Below are 25934 nucleotides of genomic sequence, written 5' to 3'. Positions count from 1 at the left end.
CGAGCGTGCCAGGATTCGAACCTGGAATCTTCTGATCCGTAGTCAGACGCGTTATCCGTTGCGCCACACGCCCCATAATAACAGAGATCACATAGTCATACTTTGAGCTCACTATCGTCTTGACACATCTTTGGGTCATCAAAGCTGAATATTGACCTCCTAATTTGATAGCTCGTTTTGTATTGTCCCCTCTGCATACATGTTGTCTAATTAGTGCCATAAGTCAGCTTAATCTCTTTCTATTATCAATAATTCTTTTGTGATTAAGCTTTTGGCTTACGTGATATAGTGACAAGACTATTCGAAAACGAACAGCACCATAATATTCAGTTGTTTTACCATTCCTATGTACATTACAATGTGTTTCTAAAACTATTATATGTTGCAACAGCATATCCGGGAGTTATGTTTTCACCAAATTGGTTAGGTCACGTGATATGTGTCTGGTATTGGTCTAAAAACCATGTACCTAAAACACTCATGAAATATGTATTAAAAGAAACTCTTCAAATTAAATGGCCATGTTGTTTATGATACCACATAATATACATTTCTGACAACCTCGTCGGAAGTGAAATTATAGTTCTATGACCATTGCGTGATTGTTCCTGGTTGTCACGGTGATTCTGCACATGGTCAAGTTATATATTGCTTGTAATTTATTATTAAATATTATTTGACGGGATATGGTCAGCAGGGTAATAAATGGAACCACCACTGAGTGAGACTTCTGATCAGAGTTTCATGATGGTTATTCTTCATTTGTGCATGTATTTTCGCTCAACAGACCACAAACTGCAATCGCAATATTTATGAAATTTTAATAACATACAATATAACAAGTGTTTAAATTGTAATTGGCTTTATATAAATACATGTACATATGAACTAGTGCGCACATTCGGGTCAAAGTCTGACCACCATTCACACATTTTTACCACATGAAAAATACATTTCCCAAATATTTTTTTTTATCAAACATCCTATATGATTAGTGCATTCGCATAAAGTAAAGACTGGACATTTGAAATTATGAGTCCTTGGACATACTTTAAAACAAAATATGTTTTCTTATTGTCACTAGGTCAAATCTCATACTTGTGAATTCAATTAGAAGAGCGCATTGGTTTCTGGGAAAATCAATGCTTATCAACACAAATGTCACACATGCGCAGAGCGACGACCACCGTCCTTTAAATATGCAAATAAACGTCATACAGATATATGTTGATTCAATTTGTTACGCGCCATGGTTTCCTTTCTTTCTTCTCTGAGGACTAGATTAGAATCTACTACAGTAACTAAATAGGTCCTACATTTAAGGCATTAAAACCACTTGAATAGACTACTGTGAATAAATGCCCAGACCTGGTTAACGAATCAATCTGTCCAAGCAGCATTTATATGTTTCTTATAAACCTAACGAGAATACGCATAGTAACAACAGTACAACTACACATTATGTTTTGTCATTTATGATGGTCGCTCTCCCGGTGTAATGAAAGATCGGCTTCTTCAACTTGTATTTGTAAAGTATGTTAAATTCTTCGCTTTGTCCCAATATGAAGAGATTTTTCCAGTCACTCATAGTTCCTGTTAACATAAATGAAAAGACAGAAAATTTAGTGTCACATAAATTAGATAAGTGCAAACTCTCTACTCATCTTATCACAGAACAATTCACTGTGCGTCGTAACAACCGCGAACACGACACATCTTGTAAATATAATACTACGACACAAGCACGTATTTCTTACACCGCAAACATCTGAAATAGTATTTATTCGATTGATATTATTTGTTATTATATATTGAAAACATTATTGAACAAATATATGTGCATTGTCTTTGAATAAAATTAAATGGTTTTTAAATTAATCTGGTTTCTAATGCATTATGATCTATAGGCGTACTCGACTAATAGTAAAAATGGAAATTTTAAAAATAAACAGATTCTTAATGTTTTACTGAAAAATCGTTTCCATGGAAATTATGGCTGAGTAACTTTTCTTTATGTCATTCAAATACAAGTTCAGGCATGCCAATTTAAGACAGTTAATCATAAAGTATAATTTATGTGACATCGATTCCATCGCTACAGTATGTCCGTTCCTTTCACTGTGCATGTCATTTGTTTATGAATATTGTATGGAGATGATTAATATTAGTCATTCACTGGAATATATATTTATACACATATTTATGAAACTAATAATTGTGTTCACAATAATAATATAGTGATGCAATACGTAGTGATATTTCCACCAAAAGAACTTTATTCATCGCAAATAACACCGAATAAACGGCAAGGTAAATACTACGTCAATGCACGCAATACATATTTACTATAATTTGACGTGGATGATGTAAGTAATTGATTACAGAGCTCAGATATTAATTTGATATCAAAATGTTGCATTTAAATGATAAAAACGCCTCATATATGCCAATATTTGGCTATGATAAATATATATTATTAATGAATATACTGTAACGAAATCATTAAACTCGATTTACAGTCTGTCTCCCTCGCGTACATGTATAAAGTTGCCGTTTATGTTTGTTATACTGCTTTCAACGGTACGTGTTATTATACACGGAAACATATTTCACAGAATCTTGTAAAAATACATCAGTCTCGTTTATGTTTCGATGTAAAGCAACACTAGGCCCGAGAGATCGCTGTAATAATATTCCCAATGTTTAGAATTGCGGCCACAACTTGAAACAGTTGAACAGTTTTCATAAACTTTTTGGATTTCGGCATTCCCACGATGTATCATTGGAATTAAAAGATGTATAATAATAATGTTATTACGAGGATAGACAGTACGCCGCCGCATCGATACTCCGCTGTACTGTCTACGTGCATACTTTGAGGTATCCTCGTAATAACCTCATATTATTGTGATCCCTCAGACATTACTAGTTCAAACACCGGGCTTTAAATGTCGCAGTCATATGTATCCACCAACAGTTGTACAGAAATACCCTGTTGAGCGTCGACTGGACAGCTGCCCTCATATAAGACTTCTTAGAAAAAAACAATCAGAATATCATTTGAATTGTGATGTTTCATAATCATTAGCCTACGTGCATGACATGGCATAATTTTAATGCCTGTAATCTCCAATTAACAATTCAAAAATACAATTACGCTAATGACTATTCAAGTTTCGGTTTCGGTCTTATGTAAGTTAGCATAGAAAATTAATATAATTTCAGAAAACGTGTAGATGGGATTCAATCATATTATTGGAACCTCGAACTTATCTGTAAACGGACATCTGTCATGAATTTGTTTTTGCGTATCTGTTAATCGACTTAATTAGCTGATTATTAGCGAATTGCTGTGTTATGTCTGTCATCGTTTAGGCCTATGAATATCAAAGTGTATATCGGTCTTATGCAGTTATTTAGAAAATTAATATTATTTCAGTAAACGTGTGGATTGGATTCAATCATATTATTGGAACCTCGCACTTATGTGTCAACGGACATCACAGGAAAAGATAGTAGAGGCAGAGAAAAACCAGGGAACTTTCTTTCGTTATCTTATTTCAAAGTAGGCACGCTCGCAATGTGAGACAAATTTTAATTCGGTTTAGATTGGTATATTGACCTGTATACGTTGTTAAATTCGAAATGTACCGACTGGTTCCAAGATAGAGCTAAAATGGATTAGCTCCATGATCCAACCATTTTATATGCATGTATTTCATTGTGACATTTTACATGGCCCAGTTTTTTTTATATTCAATAGTTTTTTGTTTTTTTTTCAAAACGTCTACGAACTCTTGTCCAAGAGCAGCTCGAGCCGATAATGTAGAACACAGTTTTAACATGCTATTTGTTGTGAGAGTAGTTAAATTATTAAGAAAATCTTCTTAATATTATAAAAATATTCTTCGATCTTGGAATCGTCGCCCATCATACCATGACAGTTACATTGCCGAAGTTTATTCTCAGCACAGTCTTACTATATAATGTTCTATATGATACATATATACTGACATGCCCAGTTTTATAATACTAGTAAATTGCAAGTGTATATTTCTAAAACAAAAGAAACAAGCGTGCCAGGATTCGAACCTGGAATCTTCTGATCCGTAGTCAGACGCGTTATCCGTTGCGCCACACGCCCTTTGGTAACGGAGTTCACATAGTCATACTTTGATCTCACTATCGTCTTGACAAATCTTTGGGTAATCGAAATTGAATATTGATTCCCTAATTTGATAGCGATTTTATATTGTCCCAACTGCATACATGTTGTCTAATATGACCAATAACATTAGCTTTATCTCTTTTTATTATCAATAATTCTCTGGAAATTGTCAGGTGATTAAGCAATTTGGCTTACGTGATATAGAGGCAAGACTCTTCGAAAACGAACAGCGCCAAAGTATTCAGTTGTTTTACCATTCATATGTACATTTCCATGTATTTCTAAAACTACATGTATTATATATTGCAACAACATATCCTGGAGTTATGTTTTTACCTACTAGTAATTGATTGAGCACGTGATGTGTATAGATTTAGACATGTCTTGTATTGGTCTAAAAACCATGTACCAAAAACACTCTTCAAATTAAATGGCCACATAATATACATTTCTGACAACCTCGTCGGAAGTGACATTGTATTTATATGACCAATCTGCGTGATTGTTCCTGGTTGTCACGGTGATTCTGCACATACCATCTAACGACTTGTCATGGTCAAGTTATATATTGCTTGTAAATTATTATTAAATATTATTTGACGGAATACGGTCAACAGGGTAATAAATGGAACCACCACTGAGTGAGACTTCTGATCAGAGTTTCGTGATGGTTATTCTTCATTTGTGTATGTATTTTCGCTCAACAGACCACAAGCTGCAATCGCAATATTTGTGAAATTTTAATAACTTTTTCTTCTACAAAAAACATACAATATAACAAGTGTTTAAATTGTAATTGGATTTATATAAATACATGTGCATATGAACTAGTGCGCACATTCGGGTCAACACTCCATATTATTAACGAAAGACAAAATCTGGCCACCATTCACACATTTTTACCACATGAAGAATACATTTGCCAAATATTTTTTTTATTAAACAGACAAACCATGATTAGTGCATTCACGCAAAGTAAAGACTGGGCATTTGAAATTATGAGTCCTTGGACATACTTCAAAACAAGATCTGTGTGCTTATTGTCACTGTATAATACAGCATACGGTAGCTCTTTTGTTCTAGTGTACCAAAATTATCAAATTGAAACGCCTCATAAATGCCAATATTTGGGTGTTTTTATTATTTGAAAGCAATTACTAACTCACTTTACATTTCCGGGTTATGATAAATATAGATTATTAATAAATTAAAACATATTTACAGTCTCTGTTCCTCGCGTACATGTATATAGTTGCCGTTTATGTTTGTTACACTGCTTTCAACGGTACGTGTTATTTATACATGGAAACATATTTCACAGATTCTTGAAAAAATACATTAGTCTCGTTTATTTTTCAATGTAAAGCAACGCTGGGCCCTAGAGGGCGCTATAATAATATTCCCAATGTTTAGAATTGCGGCCGCAACTTGAAACAGTTGAACAGTTTTTATAACATGATCCGATCATAGCATCCGATCAAATAACAGACTTCCTATATAGGAATCAATGAATTACAAGTTGTTATGTGATACAAGTTGTGCTTAACACCTATCAGGGTGTAAGCTAGCCCTGCTTTCACAAAGTTGAAGTAAACTAAAAAAAATACATGAATAATAATAAACGAACACTGCCAATTAATTCTCTGCGACCATAGTCACTTGTATGCGAGGTTATATAATGGGCGTTCATCGTGCTGAGCAATTCAACACCACATTTGTGGATATCTGTCAACAATTATTTACGGGTGCACAGGGAATACATTTTGTTAAGAGTTATTCTTAATATTAATTTCTGAATTATCCTGTCAAAATCAGTTTTTCGAACGGTTTTCTCCCAAAAAACGAAAGAATTTCACAATGTCGAAAATGGAAAGACTTTATCGTAGTGTTTCAAAAGACGTTACACAGAATATGCGTCTACATTTTTAAATCACTTTTCATTTTCTGGATAATCAACTGTTGTCCACAATCTTGATTCTTCATCAAAGTATTATGGGTAAGACATCATACCCACTGTTGTGAGAAATTGAAAACAAATGATATCATCTATAACGTGAGAAAAACTGATGCGAATTATTTCAAATTTTACATAATACTGATAAAAATTTGAATATTTAGAGAATGAAAAAAAAATGTAAATTACATTCTGCTACATTTGCTAAGCTCTTTCATCTGGGTTCATGATGTTGTTTGGTTTGCTTTGACTTAAGTTTCATTTCAACTTCGATCATTTCTTTTTTTTTCAATTAAGCTTTACAAAAATAAACGATGTGCCGGTGGCAGCTGATCGCCGGCTGACGAGGGTCAAGAAGTTCCAACATTTTATTTGGAATTTGTTTTCCTTCACAGTTAAAACATACTTCGCTCTTTTCACTGACTCCTTAATATATCATTCAGTCGTATAATTTCATCATGCATTTACCTAGCCAGTGTTCATCAGATTGAAGATGTATATTTCCCACGTAATACAGTTATTTTCTGTCAAAGGACATATTTGCAGAATCGGAAATGAGGGACAACTTAAAGCAATCCATATGAATACATCAGCTGTCCGACAAAAACTCTCGACAGAGTCTTTTAAGTGCACGAGGATAATAACAAGAAAATGACCCGACAGTTTACGTCCCAACTGAAAGATTTTTCTCAGACAACCATGTGAGTCAAATCCACAGCCTTCCTGTTGTTGGGCGGAAGCTAACTTTTATGCCACACATCAGATGTTACAATCGAATGCAGATACTAGATACCAATACAGCGAAACTTGTTCTTGATTGTGGACCATTCACTTCGCTTACAAAAGTCTTTTCGATTTTAAATCGCCATCCAAATCTATCCAATAGAAATAGCAGTTAGATATGATTAAACTTGTAAAAGTTTAAATAACTTACTAGTACTTATCTTTAAAGCTGCTTTACAGAATAAATCTTTTCACAAGAGCTATTGTAAATAGTAATATAATGGTGCCCTGCGTTCATTTAAAAAACACTTTTCTATATAGAAATTAGTGCAATTTGTGTGAAATAGCTTACGTGTAAATATAACACCAATGATCAATATGTATTTTAAAAGTAGCCATGTGAAAAGTTTCACAGAAAGATAAAACTTTTTCTATATTTGTTATATCTTTATTAGTATGTGTAAAATAAATAAATAAATAAATAAATAAATAAATAAATAAATAAATAAATAAATAAATAAATAAATAAATAAATAAATAAATAAATAAATAAATAAATAAATAAATAAACTACTGAAATCTTAGAATATAGGTAGAATATAAAAACAAACGTTAATTTATTTTTTGCACTTTTGAAAAAAACAATACCTTACACTGTATAATCCGAACATGGTCTGAATCCCAGTTTGCTGACCAGCCAGCAAGTTCTATATGTATTCCGTAAGCCTATTTCGAGTGAAAAGGGGTATATTTTAGAGAGATACCCAATTCACACACATATCTAACTGAATATATAAATGCCTATGACCTGGTGTTGATTTCAAAAACAAATATTGGTCTGTAAGAATCTTTAAATAAATTATATGAATTTTGCCAAAAATCTAAATAAATTTGTCAAAAACTAAAATGTTAATCTCCAGAAACAGAACGTTAAAGAAGATTTACAATCAGACCATTGGTTGTAAGCTCGTACAGGTACCTAGAGATAACATTCTATACAAATGGAAAATTCACTGGTTATGTATTTTCTAAAGCAGTCATTGCCCATACACAGACTGCAAAACATACGTGCAGCTTTTCAATACATTCATTTAACCAGTTATGTTATATGGACCCGAAGATAACAAAAAACAGAAATATTCATCTACAATTGATAAAACCTTGCAACCCATACTGCTATCAGGGGTAAATTCTCTCTCTCGGGTTCTCCACACTGTCAGGGGGAAAACTCGTCTCGTCTCTATATCTCGTCCCCTTGAGGTACGGGATCGGGAAAGTCACTTATACTTTACAGTCAAATAAGACACACACAACGAAATACGTTTCAGCTCTCGTCTTAGTCGGTCAATCGAGCACTCTATAAGACACAGCGCCCTGGGGAAAAAATCCCCAAGACTCTCGCAAGGCTGGACTGCCTCAGGGCTCGCCCCTGGACTCTCTCGGACTCAGACTCCCGACTCTCCAGGACTGCTGTCTCTCTCTCTCTCTACTGCGTCTGTCGTGGAGTATTCGCCAAGACCAACTCAAACTCTCTTTATTCATTTTCAAAACTCTAACCAATTACAAAGCAGTAAAAGACTCTAGGGCGTAACCTTCAATCATAAAGCCAATCACACTAAGTACTGAATACGTCATATCTTTTGATTAATCGTTCACTACATTAATAACTACGGATGTCAGAATAGCGACGGTATCTTGTAATTAGTTCCAAACCACTGAGCCAAGTTCCGTCCAAAACTTCAAATAGACCTAAACGATGACAGACATAACACAGCAATTCAGCTAATAATCAGTTAATTAAGTCGGTTAACAGATACGCAAAAACAAATTCATGACACTGCACAAAAACTTGAATAGAGAAATAAAAATGCTAAACTACTGGATTCGTGTTAACGACCTACCAATACAAATTACAATGGGAATTTTTATGAAAGACATATTAATTTAATTGACTTTGATATATGAACACAATCACAACATAAAATAACGCAATAACACATTTAGAAAATAATTAGCACTACCAAACAAAAATATATTAATTTATGGGGCCAAACAATAGACCATTTTCCATACACTGCGAGAATCACGCGTTATGCGTGAAATCGAACGTAAAAACAGGACAAACAAAGGTCATAGCGTCGTCGTGGCGTCAAACATCGCGTGGGATTCGACAAACGCGAAAGTATTTTGGGGACATTTCCATGCTTAATAATGTGCTGTCCACATTTGATGATAGGCAATTTCGATTAAGTAAGGGTATTCGGAAGCAAAATTCCTCTGTCGAAGATCGGCCGGTCGGTGTGAGCTACGAAATAAGGAAATTCGAGTTCAAAATCAAATCGTTCGATTTTTGCGGCAGACGTTCGACGCGCGTCTTTCATGCATCTCGCGAGATCTCGCAATTGTACGGAAAATCACCTATTGTGAACATTTAAACAAAATACAATTTTGAGGAATACTTAACAATTCTGAACCCAAAAGTATTTCAGTAGCCAAGTTCAGAATAAGCAACCATAACCTTAATATTGAAAAAGGATAGCATACTAATCCAAAAAAAATTTAGAAAATAGAATTTATTAATATATAAAGCGTATTCTATCGTGGTATTGTAGCTCATTTTTATTGTTGATGATAATGAGAAATAAGCTCTTCTAATTTGTATATTTTCCAAACCAAAACTAAAACGAGCGTGCCAGGATTCGAACCTGGAATCTTCTGATCCGTAGTCAGACGCGTTATCCGTTGCGCCACACGCCCATACATCTAAGAGGTTTTCACGTAGTCGTACCTGGACATCAACATAGCCTGGCCATTCAGTGTAAATTGTAAATCATACACATATTGACATATTATTTTTCCACAATAAATCAACTATATAAGAGTATTATGCTGCTGAGGAATATATTTTCATAGTGTTTTCTTTATTGGGTATGAAAATTACCTCAGTGTTGGTCTAGATGTTCCTTTTTTGGCCATGAAATATTGACCTCCCCTCAAATTATAACACTGTCACAGGGTGCTAGTTGGGTTGAGCTAAGGTTTCAAATTGTCCCAAACAAATGACACCCATAACACCCCTGTGAACTGGGTCCTTTAATAATTCGAAACTTAAGACAGTTGTATAATTTATATGCGACATAAACAACAAGTACACGCTACACGAGTAAGGTTTAAACAACGTACTTTATTCCACACACCTAAAAAATGGGCAGGAAATGCCTGACCCGTTACAAGGGGTAGTGGGGTACACGTTGTTTTGTTACACAAAAATATAACACTAGAAATATAATTCAGTAATAATATTGTAATATTTCCACACGGGAAAAAGGGTAGTGGATTACGTTATACTATTACGAAGAAATGCCTAAATCGATAATGTAAATAATTGTCTAACATAGAATCTTGCATGCATGCATAAAACTAAGAGACAAACGTACACAAACAACGGACGCAAATAATATACTGGCGATCGGACACAGCCCTACCTACATACAGTTTCTTCAAAGTAGATGAAAACGGGTCTTTGCGTGATAACGGCGTATTTTCCAGCGAGTCTCTGCTAACGGTGGCGACGACGGTAATTACAGAACGCAGTCAGAAGCACTGTAGTCGTAGAATACACGCTGCACACTCAGTCGAGCACGATACCAATCAATTACAGAGTTTATCTGTCCAATATTCGTAACTTGTAGAAGGAGAGTGGTCCGGGTGGATTCCCTTGCACCGCAGTACACCTCCGTAGCCAGTAACATAAATTAGAAGGCACATCCAGTTCAGAACCAAAATCGGGAATGTCATTCACTAGCGAGTTTCCCCACTCGTTAACTGCAGTAGGCCGGAATTGGCCATTAGAATTATCTTTATGATGCACATTCCGTAGATCATAATACATTAATTTGTATGACAATACACAGTGTATTGTTCTAACGTTACTTGCAAACGCGTGATTAGTAGACACGTAAAAAATGGTATACTGCCAGCAACGGCGAAACGACGTCATCCAGAATAGATCACAAACTCCTATGATGCAATATTATTCAATGGCTTACTGTGGTACCTACAAGATCGGACATCCACATTTGATCACATGAACGTTCAGATCGGGTTCTATCAAAGTCCGCTTCCCTAGTGCTGACTAAAAGAAACATCTTGCCACTCTATATTTAACAATTATCTATCGCCAAAAACAACATTGCCTATCTATCGCCGTAAGACAAACACAAAACGCCACCATCACGACATACAACATAAACATGATTTAATGTTTGACATTCGTGACAAACACTGTAACAGTTGTAAAAGTAATTCCCTGTGTTCTCGGATCAATCACCAGCTATCATCAATAGTACTCCTGAATTTGTGGTTATGCACGTGACAGTCTATTTTCCTGCGTAAAACTTTTCTTGTAAGCATAATTTATAAGGTCAAGTGTCACTTTTACCAGGTCCGTATGTTGGGATATTATATTGTTAGCCATGGTGGCGACATGTGATGAAGAAATCAAGGAATAACCACCCTAGAGACGAATATAGCACTAGATTTGGACCGATTTCATGACATAAACAAGCAAGTAATAATACAAATCCAGCATGAACTAATTCTTATATAAGTGTCAACATTATTAGTGTTATGAAAATCTCAAATTTCGGACCCATAAACAACTAATTTAATTAATGATTAAAGTCAAATATTTGATTGTAATTATTTGATTCCAGATTTTGAAGAACCAATAAGTGTTCGCATATATTTTTTTTTATCGTGTTCACAACTGTTTTTGTGAACAGATGCAGAAAAAACAGATGCAAACACGTTACGCTGATGTAAAGTGGTTCAACAAAACATGGAGGTGTAAACTGTTTATACCTCCATGAACAAGGGAATACCACAGTTCAACTCCATGTTATTTTTAGGCAATGAGTGTCAAATTTTAAGGCAGGCAAAGTTGTCATGTTGATCTGGGTAATTTGTTAAACTCAGATTATGCTGATTAGCTCCATGTTCTAACAAGTTTATATGTATTTGTAATGATGTGACATTTTACATGGGCCATGATTGTTAGCTTCTAGTATTATTGTTCGATTGAAAGAAAAGCATACATTATATATTGTCAACCAAAACATTGCCTATCTACGGGTCAGTCAGCGCCATTGTCCGGTGGCCGCCATATTACGCCTCTTTTAAGAATTGATGGTTTGAACGCAAGAATATGACGACATTATCTTTTACATTTTTGTAAATTGCCGTGCACAACTTACGCCGACGTGACTTACTCTAAAATAAGTTTATTTTCTTTATTATCAAGACAGCGATTGTAACATACTTGTAAGTTGTAGCTCTGTATTATTAACTTAACTTATGTTATTATATTCTCATTTTTTTTTAGAATAATCCGGCAAAGAATTTTAGGTCGTATTTTGTTTTTTTAAAAATCATCAGCAGACAAATCCGATTCAGAGTACAATAAAGACGGGACTGTTTAACTCATTCCACGCCAATGGGTAATTTGTTGCACTCTTATACGTGGCATAATAGTTGACATGTCAATCCTGATGCACTGCATTGGGACTGTAAAACAGCAAATCAAAAGGACATACTAAAAAAACATAATAATAATAAAACATGGTAATTCCACACATGATTACTAATTCCGGGAAAACATTTATAAATCACCCCCGCGTATGCAGTACTAATGCATCAAACGCTTTCATTGAAACGACTGCTACCGTGATGTGAAGTGGTTATACTTTCGAGCAACTTATCCATAATGTTAGAATATTTGTCAAAGGGTTGCGTTTTTTCAGCAATTTTCATATTTATATTCATATCTACGTTGAGCAATGACCCTAAATGACCTTTGCGATACCAAATGAGTGAACGCTAGGTGCTATGTCTTGTAATGACGTATATTTATGGTAATGAGATGCAAGTGGCGGGAAATTATTTGTTGGTCGCCCAGGAAACCATTTTCAAACAGCCTTGGTGCATTAAGTTGGTATGATGCCCACCCTCGCACGGCATTTTATGTGTGTTCATATGATACCACAAAGGTAATTTAGGGTTAGAATTTCGTGCTTAACTAAATTAGTATTTATTAAATTAAATTATTGATGTAATATTTATCTGGAAAGCATTGTGAATACAACCTGGCGTGTATATAGGCTCCATTTTTTTTAATTTCCATAATTCTTTATTGAAAGTTTTGTTTATTGACTATTTTATTGTTTTACTTGTCGTTATTAAATTGTTATATATGTCGTACCCCGGTTGCCTTGAAAGTGACCCAAGTTGACCATTATACAACCATGGGTGGGTATGCAATTGTAAAGGATATCATTTTTAACAGAACACGTGCTGCACCACTATCTCTATATTACATTGCTATACGTTCATAAACAATACAACGTTTTTTTTTTTAACCTGCTTCAACGCCCGCCCGTAAGTAACAAAAATGTTTTTATTTATTTTAAGAGCTGGCCATTATATACTATGAGAGGGAAGACAGTAGAACAACTGTGCACGTTGATTGCAGTCTGGTGTATTGCATGTCGTGTATTTTTCATTATATTTTATTAATTTGTATTACCGGTATATTATTATTATTATTATTATTATTATTATTATTATTATTATTATTATTATTATTATTATTATTATTATTATTATTATTATTATTATTATTATTATTATTATTATTATTATACTGTTTTGTAGGCTTTCGCGATTACCAAAACTTAACAAATCACTTCCAGTAAATAATTAAATCAATATATATATATATGAAAAAACAACAAAAGCAAAACTGGGGTTTTATTTTAGTCAGATTGAACTAAATGTGAAAATTTGTTTTTGAATTTATATTTGACTCTATCATATGTATTCAATGCCAGTTTTTCTGCAATGTTTTCCCCTTAGAACTTTCTTCCAAGAGACTTTGTAATGATTAATTTTTTAATTTGTTTGTATGTTGTCTGTGTAGATTTGATTTTCCAAAAAATACACCTACTCACCACGAGTTTGTATTGGTCAGTCCCTATCTATGTGTTATCGGTTATTAATAATAATTATTATTATTATTTATTCATGTTGTATTCCGGGCCGTCAGCCTTTTGTGCTAAACCGTTTAAAATAAAATAAATAAAATACATGTAGTAAATCATAGGTTTTTGACAATCATTCGCGAGCGTTTGTAAAATAAGTATCCCGAACATTTATAAGGATGAATGCTCTCAAATATTTGCTGAACGTGCAAAACTACGTCACAGTAAGCTCTGCTTTCTGATTGGCTAATAACATTTATACGACCCCCAGACCGATGGTACTACTTCCGTGAATATATTAATTAACGCCGACTGTTTTCGCAGAAACGCTTTGTTTTTAACGTTGAATTGTTTTGTCGATATTAACTGACAACTTGCAGTGTGAAGTCATTTCGGGTAGTTTATAAAACAACGTCGAGAGCGTTACAAACGCCGTCGTTGCAACTCATGAATATTTATGCAGAAGGTCAGCAGCTCCAACATTCTTACAACAGACCTCGTGGCTATAGTGTTTGTTGACGGTAGACGACTGATTCGACGGGGAAAATCGCCCATTTCTGCAGACTTTGGGAACTGAGGACCATTTATTTCACCTCTTTTCGTAAGTACTATATCTTCATTTACGGGATGTGTGATTTCCGTGTGTGTACATGGGCTATTGCCGTGGAAATCTCTGTGAGTTCGAAGGACGGTCGGTGCGATTTTGTGTTTTGTCAATGACAGCAAGTCATCGGTTGGTTTTCGCGGGCTCATTCATTGCTCAGTTTGTTTTTTTCACATGTCACATCCCAAGTGGCGTTGTTCGCTGAAACTGCAATTAAATCTATAACTTAATTTACTCTGTCCCAGAATTGTATGCAATACTCCTGGCATCTGACTATCAGTGTTTTGATTTTATTATCGTTCGCGACAAAAATACAATAAGTAGCAAATTTGCGTGACCTCCCACGTCTTCGCCATTTTTGGGAATTCCCGAACCTAGTAATTGCCGTGTTACCCTCTGCCACTATTGAAACGCTGCGTTCGACTTGCATGCAAGTTTGGGGACACTTCTGCGTGATTAACTGAGTGTGTGCTTACTTGTTGAGTTGTTTTGGACTGCAAACTAATCGGACCGTCGACCCCGGAAGGAGCTCCCAGGCTGACAAGTGCTTCTCACAGTTTGTGATTTTTGTAACGTTATTATCAACGATCAAAATGGAGGGAAAACATAAGATAAGATTGGCGGTTGACAGGAATTGTGGCGAAAAATAAATGTCAAGCAAACGAAGCGTGTTGTGATTATTTATATTTAAATCATGTATGCGGATTTTATAGCGTGCCAGTTTTCTAAATGTAATAAGTGCAAAACGGCTACCTGTTCGTCTTGCCGAGGAGTACGTGTGTCTCGCCCGTGCGGCTGTGTAAACACACTTGTCTACCATCAAAATAACGCACACGATTCAAATTTAACATAGCAACACCGATTACCGTGAAATTACGGTTCGTGACATTGCATTATGACATTATTGTTTGTACAAGACACAATATCATTATATGCTGATATGCTTTATGGAACCCAACACCCACGTTAAGGCTATTGAATTAACCTGGAGTCCTGTTGGATTAAACAATAACCACAAATGGAATCCCCTGTTGAGGTTGCTGTATTAGGTTTCAAAAGTTGGCTACTGGATACTTTGAAGAGCTCTACAGGTCCACCACATGATTGTTTATTATTTATTTTTCCTGGCTACTCCTCCCATCACGAGTTTCAATACTTGCATATTTTTTTTCTCCTGTAAAGTTATACTCTACCCTTTATTTGTTTGTTATTTTAAAAGTGTTAAACCAGTATAATACAATTATTCTGTTAATTTGAGTGTATTGTGGTTTAAAGTTTGAATCCTGAACTTTTTCAGAGGGCTAAAAAAATGAATGTCCCAGTTTTTAACCTTTTTGCCGACCTTTCATATTAAGGTGAACATTTTTATAGCCTATGCAAGTCCATTCACCATTTTTTTTTTAGTACACTATATGTAAAGACGAACTGACCTTTTTCTTTTGGGTTCATTGCTTACATGTTGCCATAGTAACGTTATGTTCAGGAATTTGTATTCCATATACTACAGAATTGCATGATATGTATTTACTCAGGTAGATTAAAAAAATTTTAATTTCATTTATTTTTGTTTTTTTTTCATTCACAAATTCTCACTGAGGTTTTAGGGTTCTCAGAACATTCAACTTATAGTTTCCTTTGTTTGCTCTCCACATTGTTACACATGCAGTACCACCAGTGGTGTTCCTCAATTTTTGCTGTAAAGGGGAACAATTTTAGCAGAGCAAAACAACTCAATGTTATGTACAACACATTAGGTCTTCCCATAGTTTCGAAGTTTTGTTTTCTCCTTTAAGAAGTTTCCTGAAATAACTACTTGTAATTACCCCCAGAAAGTAAAAATTCAGTATCTTCTTTAATTTGTGCTGGGTTTTTTAAAAAAAATTGTCCCTCCCCCCTGTTTCTCACAGTCCTTCTCTTACTAGTTATGAATGTATTTTCAAAGTGAATTTTAATTAAATTATATTAACACACATTTTGTTGCTAAAATTAAATTCTAGCTATATTGTTAATTGTGAATTTTGCAAGTGTTGAAGCAAAACTATTATTAACAAAATGTGCCTTGTCTGTTTCATCTTGATTGTCACAGCATGCATTCACTTTAACCCTCAAACTAAATTACTGAACTTGTAATAATAAATGAACTGGCTTTCCTGCACTAATGCGTAGAATTGTGCCCAGTGAACAAAATAAGTTGGTAGCGAGTGTGATCACAAAGACTTCTCTCTCATTGTGTGTTTGTGAAATGTGTAAAAAGGAACAAGTGAAGCCCACTGGCTGTCTCAGCGGGGTGCCATTGCGTTCATTGAATACTACAAACTTGCTGAACTCCCCTAACTTTAACCAATTCTGTCTGACAGCAAAGTGTTAACTATTTAAAATGAGAGTTTCATAACTGACAATGTATCATTCTGCTTTAAATTTTGTTTTTATCAATCAAAACTTATTTTATAGAGTAGATGTGGATTTTTTTTTCACTGTTGAAACGAAAGTGTCAGGTTGTCTTTGTTTAGTTTACTTGTGGGTATTTACTTTTAATTACTGTTAGGTAATTATAGAGGAACTTCTTTCCCATGTATATTTGTGAGATGGGGTGGGTACTTGGCAATCTGATTCTGTTTGTCTTTTTATCATTATTACACAAATGTATATAGTGGTGACTTATCTGATCAACTTGGTGGACAGTGTAGACTATATCTGATGGTATTGGCTGCCATGCCTGACGAGCTCTTTTTTTTCATGTTTTTTATTTATTCAGAATAGCATTTCATGTCCGATTATGTGCACTGGTCTACAACACTGTTTTCTGCTCTGAATATGTTTTTACAGTGTTTCTGACCCAAGATATAAAAAAGCTGGATCTTTCCTGCAAGTAGACTTCACCCAAAGCATCAAAGTGTTAAACAGAAGCACTTTTTTTGTTACGTGTTGATGGCAGCAGGTAAATGTAGCTTGGTGAGCTTACTGCATTGCTATATGTCAAAATGCCATTTGAATGACATGCTGTGGAACAGCACAACCATATGACAGTGTCATGGAGTGCGCTGTAGCAAAATTGCAAAGCATGATCAAGTTTTCAAATCGTGAATGTCCATTATGTCGGTAATTGTCAGTTGATTTAACACCTCTGTCATGGTGGGTTTATTGGACTATTCATTTGATGTAGTAACTGTGAACAAAAAAGCAACCCAGCCAGCAGTGTTGCAATATACAGCTCCTGTTTTGCTAACAAGGTAGCTATATTGATATCAGTTTACCATTACAAACTTTTATTTTTGAACTATCAATATTTCTATTTTATTTGCAAAACTGTTAGCTACCGGTACATTGCAGTACTGCTGGTTGGGTTGCTTTTTCATTCACAGTAATTCTAAAGATGGTTTCAGCAATGTCTGGGCTATATGGGTTTTTGGAAAGTTTCCCGAGTCTTTCAAGGAGTCGCTTGAGTAGAAATAATTGTAATTGTTTGTGACCTTGATAGCAGATTGCAGTATGATGAAATTATTGTTCAATGCATTATGGTAGACTGTTTTAATTTAAGGAGACATTAAGTCGCAGTGATGTTGTAGTAGTGACAATTCCACTGGGATTCTAAAGACAAGTTTTGGCAACTTCCACAAAATGTTATCTTAACATGTCGTTAATGTCGTTAAATCATCCCTAGCAGTGAAAATTGAAATCACTGAATCACTGGCCAAATGAATCTTGGCCACCTGTTGGTTCTGTGCCAGTTTGTTTCAGTGTTCAAGCTTTTTCTGATTATCCCTTCATGCTTATTTTCTGTTTGGTAGCTTATGTTTTCAATATTATCAGACTTAACCACACAGTTCATACTTATCATCTGGGATATTATTAATGTAACTCTGCATGTTTGAATACACTGTGCAAATACTTACTGTCAGTTGGGGGTCAGATATACCCTGAAATTCCCCCATCACTGTTTAGAAGTTCAAATAATAAAAAGTTAGAATACAATGTTGCTTAATCTGACAATTTTGAAAACACTAATCAAATGAGTGTTGTTTATTTATCTCAAGAATACCACAGAATGTTTTTTTACAAAAGGATTGTTTGTGTTAATCCCTGTGTTTTGGCCTTGGGCGTAGAGTAGTACATTTGGAATGCTTAGCAAGAAGGATCTGATAGGAGCAGCCATAAATTTTGAATGTGTAGACATTCTTGAAGCCTCAAGTACCTGGGATTTGTTTCCATGGCAGCAGAGTAAATGATTGAATTTATTCTGTTCATATGCATAGTGCCATTATGCGATTCCCTCCCCTAATGTTGGTGAGAACCCATTCATCAGTAATTTTATTGTCTTATTCATTTGCGTATCATTAGCATATGAATAACGATGTAGTGGACAAGACACTTAGGGGGAAAATGTGTTAATTGGGTTATTCAAAGTAATGGGGTCAAAAGCAGAGCTAAAAGCATCTTCACAAGAAATTTGTGCTTATCCCCATGATACACCACTTGGCAGACAGTGGTGTGTGCCCCATGGGTCTACTACAACTTCCTCTTGTGACTTGTCCCTGTGAATTCAGAGTGAACAGTAAATCCTCTGCACACATACATTGCACTTTACTCCAATCTAATCAGGAGAATTCAGAGTTTCCATGGTAAATGATGTTCATAAAAGAATTTTCATGGCATGTCATTATTAATAAAATATTGATGCACGACATTGATTAGAATGTAATAAATAATAATGCATATATGAAGTTCAAAAATGTGGATTGGATATCGTCTTAATCTTTTTCCATCAAGCGTACTGGACAGTTAAAAAACTGAAAACATTTTCCCAGAGTGGTCATAAATTTTCACCCCCCCCCACCACAATGACGTGCACCATGGAATGATAAATATCGGTCATTTCAGACAATGCTGTAGTGGCTGCATTGGACCAGCAATAATAAGTTCAGCGGCCTAAAATCCACAAATTTATAGGGTTGTGGAAAAAGTTGATTGCACTCTCCAAACTGCTTTGATGGAACAGTACTTGAGGGAGGGTAAGAGAGGTGTACAGTCCTTGGATTGAAATGTCAACCCAGTCCACACTCTTGTCAAGTGAATCAGTTAAAATACTAAAAGTAAGCGTCATCTTAGCTTGATCTTTGAAGTGCATCTAAAATATTGATTGTTCACGTATAAGCTTGAAATGTTAGTTAACAATGAGATTTTAAGTACACCAAATCTTTGCTAACACTACGTCTTTATACACATATATTAATCTCAAGCTTCTATTGATGAGTGAAATGCGGTATTGACCTTTTAAGCACAGTTGATTCATACATCTGAAATCCCTGTGTATTTTGGGAGATCTTAAAGCAATTTGTAGTTATAGAAATGCATTCATCATTGTTGACAAGTTCAGCTTTCATTTGTTTACTCTGTGATGCTAATACAGTAATCCTGGAACTTGAAAATTGTTGGATTATGTTCTCACTGGGAGAACACTGGGAGAAGTTATGTCTGCACAATTGTGCTTAGTAATTAAAAAGATAAGGATCGCCTAATCTTGAGTTCACACCAGCAATTCTTACAAGAGGCATAAGTGTGGCGGTCATTGCGTAATGCGCACAGTGGTGTTAATTCGTAGATATTCGTAGGCAATGATTCGACTTACAAAATACGTTTGTTTGTTTTCTTGTTTGTTTAAACAGAATATATACATGCATATAAAATTGAAACTAACCTTATTTTAGATCTAGTTTGGAACCAGTCGGCATATTTTAAATTTAACAACCGTATACAGGTCAATACAAGAACCTAAACGCATTTAAAATTTGGCACACATATTGAGCAGGTCTAGTTTGAAATAAGATAAACCTAAATAGAGTTGATCGAGCAATAAAATTCAGTTTAGGATGCTAATACACTTATAACACCTTTTGTGAATTGTCCCCCGAGTTGCCTTCACCCATATTCAAACCCCTCTTCAAGCCCCCCTCAAATTTTGTGGTGACTCAAGAATCAAGTTTAAAAAACGCCATGAGTTCATAAACCCATTGGTCAGAATTGAGTAAGCACCCTCATGCAATTTACACTTGTAACTCTTACCTAAACTGTTTGTCATTTGCTCATTGATTTTTTTTTGTGGCAATCGTGTGACAAACAAAATAAACACTCTAGTCTTTACCGGTATTTCCCTCGAGAATTTCCATCAGAATTGGTAACAGCTTCGTCATTGGAGATGAGTTGTGAAGTATTTATGTGAGGCTTAAACTTGAAGTTTAAAGAGTACCCATTTTCAAGGCAAAGTTAGATAAAATTGCTTGGCTTATACTAATAGGGAAAAACTGATTTTTTTTTTTTTTTTTTACGCACACCAAGGCAAGCTTTTTGTGCATTAGGGTAATGGCCTTTGATGTCTCAGTAAAGTCAAGCCATGGTTATGTAGTTAACAGGATGTCTGTTTAAAAGTTAGTTCAGTTATCTCTTGTTAATACAATGCCGGTTTACACTCTGCATATAAATACCAGTGTGGCTGGTTTACAATTAGCATAAAGACGATACATAAGAGAAGTTTTCAAACAATGCGCTATGTGACCATATAACTTGGTATAAGTTCTAATGCTTGTTAGAATAATGTTTTTGCTTTGTCATTTGTGAATGTAAACGGTGAGCAAACAGATTGCAGGTCAGCAACATTTTGTTCATCAGATCAGATGAGAAATCTTTATTGTAAACGGTGAACACATTTATGTGGGCCACACTCAAATAAATATGGGTGAGAAGAAGAGTAATCTCCTATTAAATATTACAATGATATTTGAAAGTCAAGAGTTCTTAAAAATCTTGTAATGAAAAATACTACAACATTGCAAAAAAGAAAATGTAAACAAAAAGTACCGGATTCATGCTTGCATGTAAGGATTTTCCTCTTAACGGTTGACTTTTAATCTGTTTCAGAAGGAAATGCTAACTGCCATTTATGACAAATAATCTTCTGGTTATTGGGGTTTGGGGTGTTAGGATTGGAGAGGGGGGGGGGGTGACAACTTATTTTTGAAGAATTTCAGCTCAGTTGGAGCATGGAAGGTAAAAAGAGAGGAGATAGGACGAATTTTAATCCGATTTATTTCTTTTGTTTCAAGCTGACAATATCGCCTTATTGCTATTGTTTATAGTACCGCTTATTAACTCAGCAAAATGGGCTGAACTCACATTTTTCGTGACTGAAAAAAAAAATCAGTCACGAGTGGCACTGCGCATCAGTGAAGAGACGGAAGAAAGGTTCACGTGTCATAGGTCATTGACAAGGCCCGACACCGGAAACGAAGCACTCGTCAGTTGTTTTCCAGCGTGAGTGGATGATACGCTGCTCGGTCTCTGCACGTAAACTTGTTCCATTTTTAAAGACGAAAAAACTACACGCCCGGTTGTCTCCCGAAGTATTCAAAAAGCTCAAGTGGGACTTTATGTCAGGTACTTTAGAGTAAGCTTTGTCTTGTTTGTCTTGTTTGAAAAAACAAAATTTTTTCGCAATAGTTTCGCCATTTTGTTACCGCCTCGACACAACAAATATACTTATAAATACGTTGTGTGTGTGATCATATGGAAGGTGGTGCGATGTTAAAACCCTGGTGTGATCACGAACAGTTATTGTTGTGTCAGTTTTCTGATATGAGCATATAAATACATATTTTTCATTTCATTTTAACGATTGTTACAGTTATTGTCCATGATTGAAATACTCAAATAGGGAAAGATGTTGGGTTATGGTTATATTGCTGTCTTGCTTGTTGTCATGTTTGAATTGAGCCGACCCGAATATTAATTATTTGCGTAATCAATTACGGAATTGTTTACCAAGTAAATAAATCGAAACGATCATCGAACAAGGGAGAACAATAGCGTTCTATCTCCTCTCTTTTTACCTTCCATGGTTGGAGACAGCCAACTGTGCTAATCATCAAACTAGTGCAAAAAAAAATTATGTCAAATGATCCACCCTTCCCTACCTGTTAAGTGCATATTATTGCAATCATACAATACATTTTTTGAACTAAAACCTGTTTTGTCATGGCGACATCCAATTAATCTCAATTATAAATCTGCTATATATTAACCACAGTAGCAGGCTACTCTGTTTTGGTGTTTGTACATTGGAATGCGTGGAACCTGGATATTTTCAAAGGGCAAACAAAATCAAATGATTAATCATTTTGTACATGTAGGTATTTCTAAATGTGGGGTTTCATTTTGTGAATTATGTGTGACCTGTTGGTGTCAGATTTGAGGTCAGAATCTATTAATGTACGACATATTCGTTATTCTTGTGAATGTGAGGATTACAATCTTTTATTTCAGTTGATGTTATTGTTTTATAACTGTAGAACTGACATGTAGAACTTTCTGCTTACTGTTCTGAATAATATTTAAAACTACAGAAGATTTGTATATTCGCAACAAGTTTGGGCTCATGTTAGCCTGTGCTAACTGCTGTTTCCTTTTGTACATGAACGACCAGGTCTAGCTCATATGCAAACAAATGGGATTAGTTTAAATCTTAGTCCATACTTGGTATAATCTGAACACTACTATTGTACAGGGCAATGAGTTAAATTCAACAAGAAAATATAAACATACATCCATCCATCCCAATGTAAACACGCATGAAATATCAATTTTGGTTCAGTTTGCTAAAAGGGGAAAACTGTATTTCAGTTTCAATCACCGTATGATATGCTAAGATACACAGTAGTTGATTCAAGGCAATGACAAACTTGCCCTACATTTTGCTCACCTCTTATCCTAACTATAATGATACATGATCACGTTTAATTGTCAAAAACTCAATAAATGTAATTTATTTTATCACAGGTCTCCTTATCCATCCATCTTTAACTTTTAAGTTAGAGATTATAAGTATCAAAAAGTTTTGTGATTTTTATCATAAAAAATAACAAGAGTGGTTTCTTTCCAATTTAATTGTCTTCTTGTATGGATTAGGCAAGCAAGACTAAGAGTAATAAAAAGTTTATATATCCCTCCCTCCCCCCTCCCTTTCACATTTCCATACTGCACACAACATATACTTTTATAGAATTATATCACTCAATTTTATGAGGGACTATTGTCATGAACCACTCCCTCTCTACTGCACCTCTTGGTTACCTCAAGAAGACAATCATAGAATACAAATAAATACTGTTTTTCAGTAGTTAGTGGTTGCACCAGTGAGCATGTTTGACATGTTTTTTTGCAAGATCTGACTGTGCCAGTCAAACTGCTTGTACAGCCAAGACTTTTATGAGCGCTTCTGATTCCCTCTGAAATGTCCCGTCTTGAGTAATCAGTATTCAAATCTCCGCTGACACCATATTTTGCCAGTTTAGTTTTGGATCTGGTGGATGAGATACCACACGTACTAACTTGTCCTGACATTTGCTCAAAAAAAAAAGTCAAATCAAAACCTGTGTATGCAGCAGTTGGCCATAGCTTGACATACAAGCTTTTTAAAAGAGTAATTAATTCATCTAATTTCTGTTGATACTAGACCAGCCATTTATTCACCCTCAATTATTAACTGTGCTTTTGGTTTGTAACTTTATTTTTGGCATGAATAACATTTCCCCTAATTCTAACAGGGACTATGTCATTAACAATAACTTGTTTTAATCATATTAAAAGCATGCATTAACCAAAATTTGTATTTAGTATATGCCGGGCCATTGAAATATGACTTATTTTGACTTGAGATGCTCCTGTCATTTTGATAAGCAACCTGTGGATAAGTTTATATCACAAGTGACAATATCGAGTGTTTGCAAGGTGGACAAAACCATGATGACCAAAAAAACCTTTTACAGCTTGCATCAGCTTCAGGAGTTGGACTTCAAATAGATCCAATGCGTTTTATGTAGATCGCTTGTAACTACTAGATGAAATATTAACCACTGGTGCATAATCCTTCGTTACCATGACAATGAAGGTTGTAACTTGGTTGTTTTGGCAACTAAATACCTTGCCCATAAAACTCAATAAAGATACAATAAATTAAAGATAGACTTTATGGTGCATGAAAATAATACTACATGACACTAAACTGAAAATATAAATACAATACATTCGTAAATATCTTGTTGTCCAGTTGTAATACCACAGATTTTAATTTTACAAAAATCTTAGATTTTGTAGCTGCAACTTTTGTTGTCATAAACATTTTGTGAAGTAAAATTGGCAGTGTTCATGTGTGTGACTTGGTTGATGTTAAATTGAGCCAGGTAGGTGTTGATATAACATCTCAGGGAAGACTTGCATAGTGGTTAAAAAAAAATGATTTTGCTTGACCTTCCCACACCAATGAAATATTATGACCTTGACATAGTTCAGAAAATGTCTTGCCTAATTATAGTATTATAGGCCACACCCATCCATTTAAGTCAAAGAGTTTCTATATCCCAGTGGGGAAAAAAAACTAAACAAACGTCTTTCTTTACCCTCATTCATGAAAGGCGACTGCATTGCACCAAGATAAAAGAAATGAAAAAAGAAATGTGATCAAATAAATTTACATCTGCATGCAATCAGGGTACTTGATAGTTTCATTGTCTTCCTTATACATGTACTTGTTTATTGTCCATGTGGTATTTTTTTGAAGGTTAGATAAGGATATTAATTCACACCTCTGCATTACTCAGGTGAGAATGGCCTCATTGACAGAGAAGTGGATCTTGTTCTGGCCTTGCCAGGTTTTGACTCTTTCCACACACAGTTCTTAGATATATGATTTGCAAGTTTTCACTATATAGTCCAAGTAATGGCAACATGCAAGTTTGCCAAAATTTAAGCATACAGTCACAGAATGATGTATTTTGTGGTATGAGGTTCTTAGTAAATAAAATAGTTGTCATTCAATTTCATAGATTTTTGTATCAGTTCAGTCTGTAAGAACTGCTCACAAAATGCTGAAAGTTTCTAAACAACACAATGCATACGTGCATGGGAGTTTCATTGATTTTTTAGTAAGTTGGGGGTGTTCACGATTTTGAATTTCTGGATGAATGGAATACTGTCATTGTTGTGTTGAGTTGAACAATGCATTCATGTGTATTGTTGTACAAAACACATGGATCATCCAATGAGAACTACCTTGGATACCTGCCAAGTGTAGCCACGTGTGTCTCTCAGTGTTGTCTATGGAGCGTGGCATAATAATGCAGTTTGTTTGCACACTGACTGCATGCCTGTGATACTTAACCGATATAGATCGTTCATAAATTTTTTAGCGGAAAACTACCAAGTTGTTGTTCCAGTAGTTTGGCACGTAATCTATCCTTGTAGTTACTATAGTGACTTGACAAGCATGGATTTCGAAGACAGGTCTCCGTCCAAAAGGCCTTGGCGATGTGTAAATCGTGATCAGGTAAGTTTATGAAACAATACATACTCTGAATAAGAGGCCATCCTTCCGGCACTATTGTTTGGTTCTTTGTGCTCTGT

At 35.0% G+C, this 25934-nt stretch overlaps 1 protein-coding gene and 3 non-coding genes across 5 annotated transcripts in view; 1 reads left to right on the top strand and 3 right to left on the bottom strand.

Moving 5' to 3' along the window:
- TRNAR-ACG (transfer RNA arginine (anticodon ACG)) lies at positions 1 to 73 on the bottom strand. The gene has a single exon. It is a non-coding gene; the product is annotated as a tRNA-Arg (tRNA).
- A 3998-nt stretch (positions 74 to 4071) lies between these two features.
- TRNAR-ACG (transfer RNA arginine (anticodon ACG)) lies at positions 4072 to 4144 on the bottom strand. Its single transcript has one exon. It is a non-coding gene; the product is annotated as a tRNA-Arg (tRNA).
- A 5385-nt stretch (positions 4145 to 9529) lies between these two features.
- TRNAR-ACG (transfer RNA arginine (anticodon ACG)) lies at positions 9530 to 9602 on the bottom strand. The gene has a single exon. It is a non-coding gene; the product is annotated as a tRNA-Arg (tRNA).
- Positions 9603 to 14251: 4649 nt separating this feature from the next.
- LOC100313697 (p63-like transcription factor) overlaps positions 14252 to 25934 on the top strand; it is a 61670-nt gene continuing 49987 nt past the window's right edge. The window contains exon 1 of one of the 2 annotated variants that reach the window (XM_085508258.1): positions 14252 to 14483. The gene's annotated coding sequence lies outside the window, so the exon portion shown is untranslated. The remainder of the gene's footprint in view (positions 14484 to 25934) is intronic. The other variant, XM_085508259.1, reaches the window with a different exon arrangement.

Source organism: Saccoglossus kowalevskii, chromosome 15 (assembly GCF_978046115.1).
Source record: "Saccoglossus kowalevskii chromosome 15, keSacKowa6.1, whole genome shotgun sequence".
Classification (NCBI taxonomy): Eukaryota; Metazoa; Hemichordata; class Enteropneusta; family Harrimaniidae; genus Saccoglossus; species Saccoglossus kowalevskii.
This window is presented reverse-complemented; position numbering and strand designations above follow the sequence as displayed.